We start from the raw sequence: 10931 nt of genomic DNA, 5'->3' as shown, positions 1-10931 counted from the left end.
GTGTGTGTGTGTGTGTGTGTGTGTGTGAGAGAGAGAGAGAGAGAGAGAGAGAGAGAGAGAGAGAGAGAGAGAGAGAGGAAAACATCCAAGTGGGGGCTGGGAGACAACCCAGCAGTTCAGTTCAGCGCATTTGCTGCTCTTGCAGAGGCTTCCATTCTCAGCCCCCATATAGTGATCCCCAGCACTCCGGACCATCAGTAACTCCAGTTCCACGGATCTGACTCCCTCTTCTGGCCTCTGAAGGCACCAGATACACACACAGTGTACATACAAGCACGCAAGCGAAACACTCTGCCCTAGTTTGCGTCTCTGTTGCTGTGGTAAGACACTGACCAAAGGCAACCTGGAAAGGAAGGGATGACAGGTTACGGTCCCTCCTCTGGGGAAGGTGAGTCAGGAACCTGGAGGCAGGAATTGAAGCAGGGATCGGGAAGGAACGCTGCTCATTGCCTGGCTTTCCAGTTTGATCGGCTTGCTTTCTTATATTACCCAAGACCACCTGCCCAGGGAACTAGAGTTACAACCAAATGTGAGCCACCATGTGAGCGCTGGGAACTGAACCCAGGGTCCTCTGCAAGAACAGCCAGTGCTCTCAACTGCTGAGCCATTTCTCCAGCCCCTGGTTATTCTCCAGTGGAAGATGGGTGGTATGGTGTGGGGCAGAGGGGTCTCTTGGGGTGTGAGTCTCCCTACAGAGTAGATTTGTTCTGTAAGCATCCCTGCAGTGTGAGGTGCTTGGAGACTCTGACACTGTTGGCTATGTGCTGAGGGTCACCATACTCAGCCCTGTACCCCAGGTCAGTAAGTCAGGCTCTCTGGAGCCCTGATTAAGCCATTCTCAGGTCACCACCTTCCTTCTATACCAAGTAAGAGCCTAGGCGGCTGTTGTTGTTTACACCGTAGATCATCTGCCATTCTATTGGGTGGTGGCTGCCAGCAAACTTCAGTGAGTCCAGAGAGGTCAGTTTGGATTTAACTGCCAAGAGTGAACCCTGGTATCGGGCTTAGTGGGGATCAGTAGTTCAAGATCGCTCATTCTTGGCTACTTAGCAAGTTCCAGTCCAGCCTGAGCTACAAGACACCAAGCCTCCCAACAAAAACAAACAAGAGAAACCAAATAAAGCAAAGCAAAGAATCTGAATGGCTAGTGAGAGCCAGATTCACAGACATTTAAAATCTGAGGCTGGAAACTGAGGCCCACAGAGAGGGCGGCTTCACTCCTTGCTACAATGCAGTCAGGTTTCTTCCTCCTCAGTCCATTAACCAGGAAGAGCCCAAGGCACCTCAGCACTGCAGTCCCAGATATGGGTCCTTCTGATCCACTCAGTTTCCACTGAGATTCACAAGTCCTCTCTCACTCAGCTCAGAGACTGGATCAGGTGTGATCCCCACCTTCAACTGCCGTATTAGCCAGTCAGAACATTCTTCTTTGGTTTAAAGTGATTGCTCCAGGGTTGGGTGCCAGAACTTCTGTAAGATACATCTGAGCGGTGAGATTCAGATCTGTGGAGGTACAAACTGGCCCCTGGGCCCTGGCTGCTTAAAGTGTTGGTTATAAGGCCGCCGTGGGGTGTGGACTGGATTGGATCCCCCTTAGCTCCTGTGAAGCCTCTCAGTGCTTTAGGGAGGAATGGACACACATCTATAAAAACCATGGTGGTGGCTCACACCTGTAATCCCAGGGCTTGTGGGGCAGAGATCCCAGCCTCTGGTCAGCAAGAACTTGGGGGCAGAGTCATATTCTAAATAGATTGGACCCTAGGGTAGCCAGGGAGGAGACACACAGGGAGACAGAATGGTGCCAGGATGTCTCAACTAGTTCTCTTGCTGCAAGTTTCCCCCTTCAAGTGGCCACAGCTCTAGACACCCTGCCTTTTACACACAAGCCTTCTCCTCTTGGCTCTGGTCCCAGCCCCTCCTCTCCCATGCAGGCTCACTGATGGATAACACACATTCCCAGTCCTGGGGTACAATGTTTCCCTTGTGGTCACCTACCCTCACCCCCACCCCCTCCCCGTCCTGTTGTTTTGTTAAATCCTTCTCTAATTTATCAGCATGACTTACCAAGACCCATAGTCAAGGCGAGCTTCCTAAAGACATAGGAAACAGGAGTAGAGCCCACAATGAATCCCCCACTGTCACCTGGGCCTCCACTCCACCCGACATCTCACAAGGGATCTAATAATGTTGACTTTATTGCCTAGTAAAATTTACATGTATCCTTAGCCTTCTGGGCCCGCTCTGTTGGACAGATTTCAGATGCCTGCAAAAGCCTGTGGTTAGATCCTAGCGGCATCCGGTGGCTTCAGGGACACCCTCTCCTCTGCAGACTGGACTGGCCCAGATGGGAAGGGTGAGTTTCAGGTGCATAGGCTTTCTCAGAAATCAGAGTCCAGAGCTAGAGAAGCCAGGGTCTCACATTCAAACATGCCTCATGTTTATCTGTACTGACCCCTTCCAGGTTGGCGCTAATATTTCAGAGAGTTACTGGTAATGTTGAGAAAAACTGCATTTTCTTGTTCTGTCTTGTGCATAATGCCATGGATTGTGGTTTGTGGCCCATAAGGTTGAGAAGTAGTGCCTCTACCTTCATAAGATAAGATGCTCTGCCAAATAATTCTGAAATGTTCAGTCAAGTTCTTATGTGAATGAAACAAAGAAATAAAAAGAGAAGGGCATGACTGTTGAGGTTCGGCCCCTGTAGACCACGTGTTTGAATATGCTCGGCTCATAGGGAGATCCACCATTAGGAGGTGTGGCCTTGTTGGAGGAAATGTGTCACTGTGGGGGGAGGGCTTTGAGGTCTCCTATGCTCCAATTACACCCAGTGTGGTAGACAGTCTCCTTCTGCTGCCTGTGGGTCAAGATGCCGCTCCTCCATCACCATGCCTGCCTGCAGACTGCCATACTTCCCACCATGATGATAATGATCTAAACCTCTGAAACTGTAAGCCAGCCTCGGTTAAATGTTTTCCCTTATAAAAGCTGCTGTGGTCATGATGTCCCTTCACAGCAGTGACACCCTAACTAACACAACTACTTCTAGGTATGATGGAAGAAAGCTGCTCAGGCCCAAGCCATCTCAAAACCAAATTTTCTAATCAGTGTGTACGTGTGCATGTCTGCACACGTGAGAGGGACTGACTGTGTAGCCCAGGCCAGGCTAGAATCCTCCTGTCTCAGCATCCTGAATGCTAGGATTACATGTATCACCATACCCATGTTTGTTTGGTCTCATGTAGCCTAAGCATGCCTTGGACTCCTGCAGATGATGACCATGAAGTAAGTGTGTGTCTGCATGTGTGTGCACACGAAGGGGGTGTTTATGACTTAATGGCGTGTGTGTGTGTGTGTAGGAGAGCAAGTGGGGACAAAAGGCAGCAGGTATCCCACTTTATCAGAATCTACCTTGTTCCCTTGAGACAAAGTCTCACACTGACCTTAGAGCTAGGCAGGCAGCCAGAGAGCTCCAGCAATCCTCTCCTGTCTCTCTACCCAGCCTTTTACAGGGGCAGTGGGGATTTGAACTCAGGTCTTCATTCTTGAAAAACAAGTGCTTACCTACTGAGTTACCCTCCCCCTGCCATCCCCTATCCCTGACTCTGCTTGTTCTTCTGTTACTGTGCCCTGAGTCCACTGCTAAGGATTGACTCTAGGACCTAGTACACACTGGGCAATCACTCTATACCAACTGAGCCATGTCCCCAGCCCCTGCATGTCTATTTAACATTCTTAGTTTAGTAATCTGACATGTGCATATGTTATAAAATTAAGTCACTTGGCTATAACGAAAGGCATTCCGTACATCCCGGTCCTTGGAAGCCAATCACTTTTTAACTGTTTTACTCACTGTGGCTGACATTTGCTGAGTATATTTATCACAGACCAAAGCCCTGTGCTGAGCCCTGGCTGTACACTGCCTCCCTGAGGACTTGCAGAGGTGTGTGAGGTGGGTACTATCACGTTGTTTCATTTACAGATGGGCAACTAAGGCAGGGAGTAGTTAAGTGACGGGTCAAAGGTCACAGGGCTCATGAGCAACAGGAGTATGATTTGAGCACCAGGGCTCCACCTCCAGACCCCCTCCCTCCTGCGACTGTAATCATGCAACTCCGGTGGTTCCTGTGGGTGATTTATTAGTTCTGCTTCTTGATTTACCACCGCAGACAGGAGCTATTGACATCTTAGTATGATTGATGGAGCTTTCTCTCGCTGAATTCCCATCTTCTGCCCACAGTTTTAGATGGTTACCAGCAATGTTGAGCCCCACCGTGGGGGGACCCCCGGAGCTATGAGCATCGCACACCAACCTCCGTTCCTTGTTCCAACTCGACAAGCAACTGTCATTTGCTTATGTGAGATCACCTGTGAGTCGAATGATGGACAGGCTGTCTCTGGATTTCTAGTTAGCCATCCCCGCCCACCATAGTGCCCGCTTCTGTGTCAGACACGTGCCTCGTGCTTGAGAAATTATCTCTGTGCTAGGACTAATGCAGAGGAAGACTTAGGCAGGAGGTAGGCATGGCAAATGCAGTCTGCAGTGTCAGAGGTGCACTGTCCCCTGAGAACAGGAAGGCACTAAGAAATGGAGACTCAAGGAGACGCCCTTAGGATCAGCTGTCAGGAAGTGGTTCACCTTGGAGCTAGACAGCTGTGTGCCTTTAACACCTTGATGTTAGGATCCCTGGCCTCCAGCACCTGGCCTGGCCCAACCAGTCATCTCTCCATGGTCCTGCAAGGACCTCACAGTACACAGGCTCTGACCAGCAGTGTATCCCCAGCAGGCACTGGGATTGCTCAGCTGGTTACATAGGCTGGAAAACCTCACGTATTCCTGGGAAAGGCCCAGCATTTAGGAGCTCTGTATGTACTGACTCTCTGCCTGTCAACCTCCAGTGGCTTAGCTGCCACCCCTGAGTATTTTTCATTCATATTTATTTTAAACTCTGTGCATACGTGTGTGTGTGTTAGCGTGCATTGTGAAGGTGCATATGAGAGGCAAGTGTGTGCACACATGTGAAGACCAAAGCTCAACTATATGTGTTGTTCCTCTGGACCCATCAGCTTGATGTTTGAACAAAAGCTCTCACTGGGACCTGGGGCTCACCGATTGGCCAGGCTTTCTCCACCTCCCCAGTACTAGGATTGTGGCCATGTGCCACCAGATCCTGCTTTAAAAAAACAAACAGAGGCTGGAGAGATGGCTCAGCTGTTAAGAGCACTGGCAGCTCTTCCAGAGGCCCCAGGTTCGATTCCCAGTATGCACGAGGCAGCTTACAACTGCCTGGAATTCCAGTTCCAAAGAATCTGGCACCCTCTCACAGACCTACGTGCAAGCAAAAACATCAATGCACATAAAAATAAATCAATCTTCAAACAAACAAGACAGAACAGGGGTTCTGAGGATCAAATGCAAGCCCTCATGTTTATGCATCAGGCACTTCACCAGCTGAGTCATCATCTCGCCAGAACCCTTCTAGGTCATTCATTTCTCATTCATCCTTTGTACTTCAGGTCAGGTGACATAGGGCAGACCTTCTGAACCCCCAAGGCAGATCATACCCCTTTATATACTAAGTGTCCCTTTATTATACTCGGCACAGTAGTAATATTGCATCTGCCAGCGTAATTGCTTGTGTAATGTGGGTGGGCCTGGCTTTTTAGACTAAAACTCCCACAGGGTGGAAACCATTGCTGAGTCTCCCCATTACAGCCTCCCCCATAACCAGCACGGCATCCACCAGAATGAGCGAAGGAGAGGGTGAACCCATTAGCGAACTGGCCCAGCCTCTGCTCACTCCAGAACCTTCTCACACCTAGGACAGGGGAGGTGAAGCTGTCCATCTCTAGCCTCCCCAGTCCAGTCTCACAGCTGACCTCATCTTCTGAGTGGGTAGTACTGGCATCTCTAGTGACTCGTGGAGACTTCTGGGGGACACTGTTCTCACCTCTCAACATTCTTCCCCTCTTACCCCTACCCTCAGCCATCAGTGCTACCACACCCTGCTTTTTTATCGTCGATTCTAGGGGACCAACTCAGGTCTTCATGCTTGTCCAGCAAACCCTCTACCTCCCCAGCTCACACCATAATCTTAAGAACCCAAAGATAAAGGGTTAAGGGAAGCAAATGTGATTTAATATCCACACCGCCCCCAAACACACACACACACACACACTTGTGAATACACTCACTCTTGTTTGCAGTCTGGGCAACAGCGCAGGTCTTCATTTCCTTCCTTTGGCTTCACTGGCTGTGAGAGGCGACGCTTCTCACCTCACCAGAACCTGATGGCCTAGCTGAGTGCTGACACAGGTGACCAGAGGATCTGCAGCTTCCTGACCCTCTCCTGCCTTGGCCCCTAGGTGTAGCTGCTGGTGTAGATGGATAGAGGGGAGCAGGATAGTTAGACAGGGTCCAAGCCAGAGCAAGCTGGACAAGAAGGAGTCATTACATGACTCCGCTCATCCTGCAGGGGCCGCTGTGTGGCTGACCGCAGGAATGTGAATGGGGTTGCCAGGTGTGTGACTTGAAAGCCATACTGGTGCACCAAGGATCTTCAAGGTGTGCGACAGAGTTGAGGATGAAAGAGAAGATGGCCCAGGAGCTGGTGGTGCACACCTTTATTCCCAGCACTCAGAAAGCAGAAAGTTCTCTGTAAGTTCAAGGACAACCTGGTCTATAGAGTGAGTTCCATCCAGGACAGCCAAGGCTACACAGAGACACTGTTGAGAGAGAGAGAGAGAGAGAGAGAGAGAGAGAGAGAGAGAGAGAAGCTATGAGCCAGGGCTGGTAGGACATACCCACCACCCTGTCAGGTTTCATGGAGAAGATCCTGCTAACAGTAAATTTCAGCTTGACCCTCGTAGGTTATAACATGTTTGTCACGATAGGAAGACAGTACGTGTATTGTGTTCAAGGTGTTACCTTAATTTAACTTCTTCTTAATTCAAATGCTGATGTGTGAGCCCTAGTTTCCACTAACGCTCAGACCCTACAGAGTTATGGGTGAATCTCACTACTGGAGTGAGCTAGATACCAAGACTGCTGTAAGAAAGGTTGGTCTCTGCTGCTCTTCACAGGGAGAACATGTCTTTAAAGGTGGTAGGCAGCACATCAGGGTGGGTGTCCTCAGGAGCAGCCCCAATGTGAGACTTTTCTCCTTTCAGAAGAAGATATGATTTCTGTCAAATGATAGCAACTTGCTTTGGCTCGTTTAACCTAAAAAAGAGGCCTAGACCTTGTAGGGCTGAGGTCTGGGGCTCCCAGAGAGTTATCCAACAGTAGTGGGAGGGTAGGTAGAGTCAGTTCACCCTAGGCACTGCCCCACAGCATCTTTGGGCAGGTCACATCAGCTCTCTGAGCCCCAGTTTCTTTCTTGAGTAGAGGTGAGCGTAGCACGCACACAAAGCGAGCACGTGCCAGGGACTTCATTATTTATTCATTTTACAGTTTAATTTTTATGAGTGTGCATACGATGTGTGTGGGAGCATGCATGCCACAGAGTTGAAGTCGGAGGGAAAGCTGGTGAAGTTGCTTCTTACCTTCCACCCTTATGTGTTCCTGGGGTGGAACTTAGGTTGTCAGATCCAGATAGCAAGCACCTTTACTGGCTAAGCCGTCTTGCTGGCCCACATCTGAGTCTTTAGAGCTATGACACCATGGGTGGGTATTCGCCAAGTGACAGCTTCCACCCCAGCAGCTGTATGCTTGGCTTGGTTTTTGACAAATGTGTGGGGTGTCCCCCCTGGGTCTCTGGTCTTCCCTTTGGATATTTCTACCCTGTAAATCTCCTGCCTTTGGGCATTCTTCTAGCTGACTGTGCAACTCTGGTCTAACAGCTCAGGTAGCCTGTGTTTGTGAACATGTTCCCAGCACCCTTACATTTAAATTATTTTTTTTGTGTAGGTGTATGCCATGGCATGCATGTGGAGATCACAGGACAACTTACAGAAGTCAGTTTCTCCTACTATGTAGGTCCCAAGGAGTAAACTCAGCTCATAAGCCTTGGTGGCAAGTGCCTTGATCCACTGAGCCACCTTGCTGGCCCGTGAATCTGCAATTTCATGAACTCCCCAGCTGATAGGCATACAAGAGATGAGTCTTGGGGCAAACCCTGCAGCTGAGAACTCAGGCTGGCAAGGAGAACCAAGGCTGGCCGCTGAGAGCTGTATTCCTAGTCAGTCTGAGGGTCTTTCTAAAAATCAGAGTTGACTGAGAATGTAAGAAGCCATCTGGATATAGCTATAACCTAGGACCTCAGAAATCTGAGACAGAAAGGATGGGAAGACTGGACCAGCTTGGACTATGTAGCCAGACCCCAAAAAAGGAGGAGGGAGAGGAAGAGGAGAAGGAGGAGGGAGAGAAGGAGGAGGAAGAAAAGAGGAGGACGGGAGGAGGAGAAGACAGCTGAGGGGATGGCTCAATGGGTAGCGTACTTGTTAAGCAAGCATGAAGACATGAGTTTGAATCTCCACAACCCACATAAAAGCTAGAAGGATAACTCCTGTTTGTAACCCCAGTGATTCCATAGGGAGATGGAGAAGGGAAGTGTGACTGGAAGCTCTGACCATTGGCTTGGTCTGTAAAGCAGCAAAACCAGAGATCCTGTCTCAAATAAGATGAAAGGCAAGGAGGACACGAGAAATTGCCTTCCTACTCTCATGTGCTCCATCACATTTACACACACACACAGAGAGAGAGAGAGAGAGAGAGAGAGAGAGAGAGAGAGAGAGAAAGAGAGAGAGAGAAGTTAAAAACAAAAGCCAAAACACACCACACTTAGAATAAGCTGCCCAGAGTAGTAGTGAACTGTGGTCCAGGAAGGCGTAAAAGCACACATTGGCTCCATACTGGGTAGAGAGACAGGAGATGAGGACCCAGACATTAGCCCAGTGTTCACTGGAAACCTTTTGCATAGCCCTTATCTCTCAGGACCATGCTGCTAGTTCATGCCATTTGGTGGCATCCCTTATAGAGTGGGGAGTGTCTTGGCTTAAGTTTCATATTTGAGAAGGGAACACATGTTCTGTGAGCCCTGATGGGAGCCAAGATATGAAGAATTTTGAAACCATCTGACTACGCCAGGAGAGCCCCCCACTTTGCCTCAGCAGATTGGCACCCTGCCGCTGCTCCTGGCTCCTTCTCTGCCCTTCCCTAATAGTACATAACTGACACAAAGCCAGGGGCTCAAGAGGGGCCTTGGAGCTACCATCCACAGAAACCGTGCCTAACACTCCGTGTAATCACCACCATGTGTCTCTGTCAAGAGCTGGCTTCTGCTTCAGTGAGGTCCCTGGAAACTCCTCATCAGACCCTCTGCGCAGGAAACAAATGGACAAGTTAGGATGGTAGCAAATCCCGCTGTCCTTCTGCTGACAAAGGCCCCATTTACCAAAACAGCCCAGCAGGGACCAAAGGGGAGTCATCTCTGAGCAAAGCACTTTAGGATGTGGGGTGGGAGGAGGCTGCCGCAGGATCTAGCCAATGGCTTGAGAACAAGAGAGTTGGCATGCCAGTTATTAAAGATCCGAGGCAGAAATTGTGGGGAGAAGGGAGCGTTTGCCTGGACTTCCTTTCTCCCACCCTATTCATTTCCTATCAGCCAACTGTGAACTGAGGTTTCTGAAAGCAAACCTGCAGACTGATGGACTCCTTAGAACTTCCTGATTGTGGAAGGTGAGAATGTTGCAAAGCTTTGGCCAACATCATCTTGTGACATTGTTAGTTCTCTCAATAGCCATTACTCACCTTCCTCTGCATCCGACCTAAGACCTGTGGGACGATCAGGAAAGACTTTAGAAATGTATTAACTTAGCCGGCCATCATCAACCCCAAGGGCAAGAATGTCATCAGAGAACATCCGAGACCTACAACAGGATCTCCCACTTGGCTGCAACCTCATGTCCCAGCAATGCTTTGATTTGTGACTGCCTTGTGTTTGGTAACTTTATAGGTTCAGGTCACCACATGCATGGTGGAACATGCCATTCAAGGCAATCTGAGTCTGTGTCACTCATATTTGGTTTGGAATAAAATCTCTCTTATCCCCTTTGGAGAGAAAGAGATGCTTCTGTATGGACACAGCAAAGAGCACCTTCTCTGGCACCAGGCTTGGCCATTATTGTCTCAACCTGCCTAGGTGTCTTTTTGTCTAAGTTCTAAGCTGGTAAGTCTCAGCACAATGGTGCACATCTTTAAACCTAGCATCTGGGAGGCAGAGGCAGACATGTCTCTATGAGTTTGAGGCTAGTCTGGTCTGCATAGGCTGAGCTCCAGGCCAACCCAAGATGCACAGTAAGACCCTGTCTGGAAAAAAATGAAGGGGATAGGGTATATCTTACTCCACCATTATCCTTGGAGACCAGAGTCTTTGGAGCCCTGAGTGCTTACTCCTGTGGCTGCCTCTCTCCCTTGTCTAAAGACACCACGTCAGTTTCTGAGCACCAGCTATCTTTGTGCCTGTAATAGCAATTTTAAGAAAAGCACCCCAAGGCCACACATAGTGGCTTGTGCCTTTAACCCCAGTACCGGGAAGCATTTGTGATTTGGAGGTCAGTTTGCAAAGTGAGTTTCAGAACAGTCATAGGTACATAATGAAACCCTGTCTCAAAAAACAAACAAACAAACAAACAAACAACCCCTCCACAAAAAACCAAACCCAAACAACCAAAAAACAAAGACAAAAACTAACCAACCAAACAACCAAACAACCAAACACAGAAATACCCAAAAAACAGTAGCCTGGATAGGAGAGAGAGCTCACTTGGTAAAATGTTTGACATGCATGCAGGAAGACCTGACTTCAACATTTCCAGAACAAAGGTTTACAAATCTGGGCTTGATCTCAACCCTGGGGAGATGGGGACAGGCAGATCTCTGGAGCTCCTCCCGTCCCTTCCCCTCCCCTTCCCTTCCCTTCCCCTCCCCTCCC

At 49.2% G+C, this 10931-nt stretch overlaps 1 long non-coding RNA gene across 1 annotated transcript in view; it reads left to right on the top strand.

The window, feature by feature from the left end:
- The window catches only part of LOC110305251, a 19059-nt gene extending 9005 nt beyond the window's left edge, over positions 1 to 10054 (top strand). Inside the window, exons 2-3 of the long non-coding RNA XR_002379145.2 lie at positions 6474 to 6655; positions 9603 to 10054. This is a non-coding gene — a long non-coding RNA (uncharacterized LOC110305251). The remainder of the gene's footprint in view (positions 1 to 6473; positions 6656 to 9602) is intronic.
- Positions 10055 to 10931: the final 877 nt, after the last annotated feature.

This window comes from Mus caroli, chromosome 11 (assembly GCF_900094665.2).
Source record: "Mus caroli chromosome 11, CAROLI_EIJ_v1.1, whole genome shotgun sequence".
Lineage (NCBI taxonomy): Eukaryota > Metazoa > Chordata > Mammalia > Rodentia > Muridae > Mus > Mus caroli.
The sequence above is the reverse complement of the archived record's forward strand: the minus strand, read 5'-3'. Positions and strand labels throughout refer to the sequence as shown.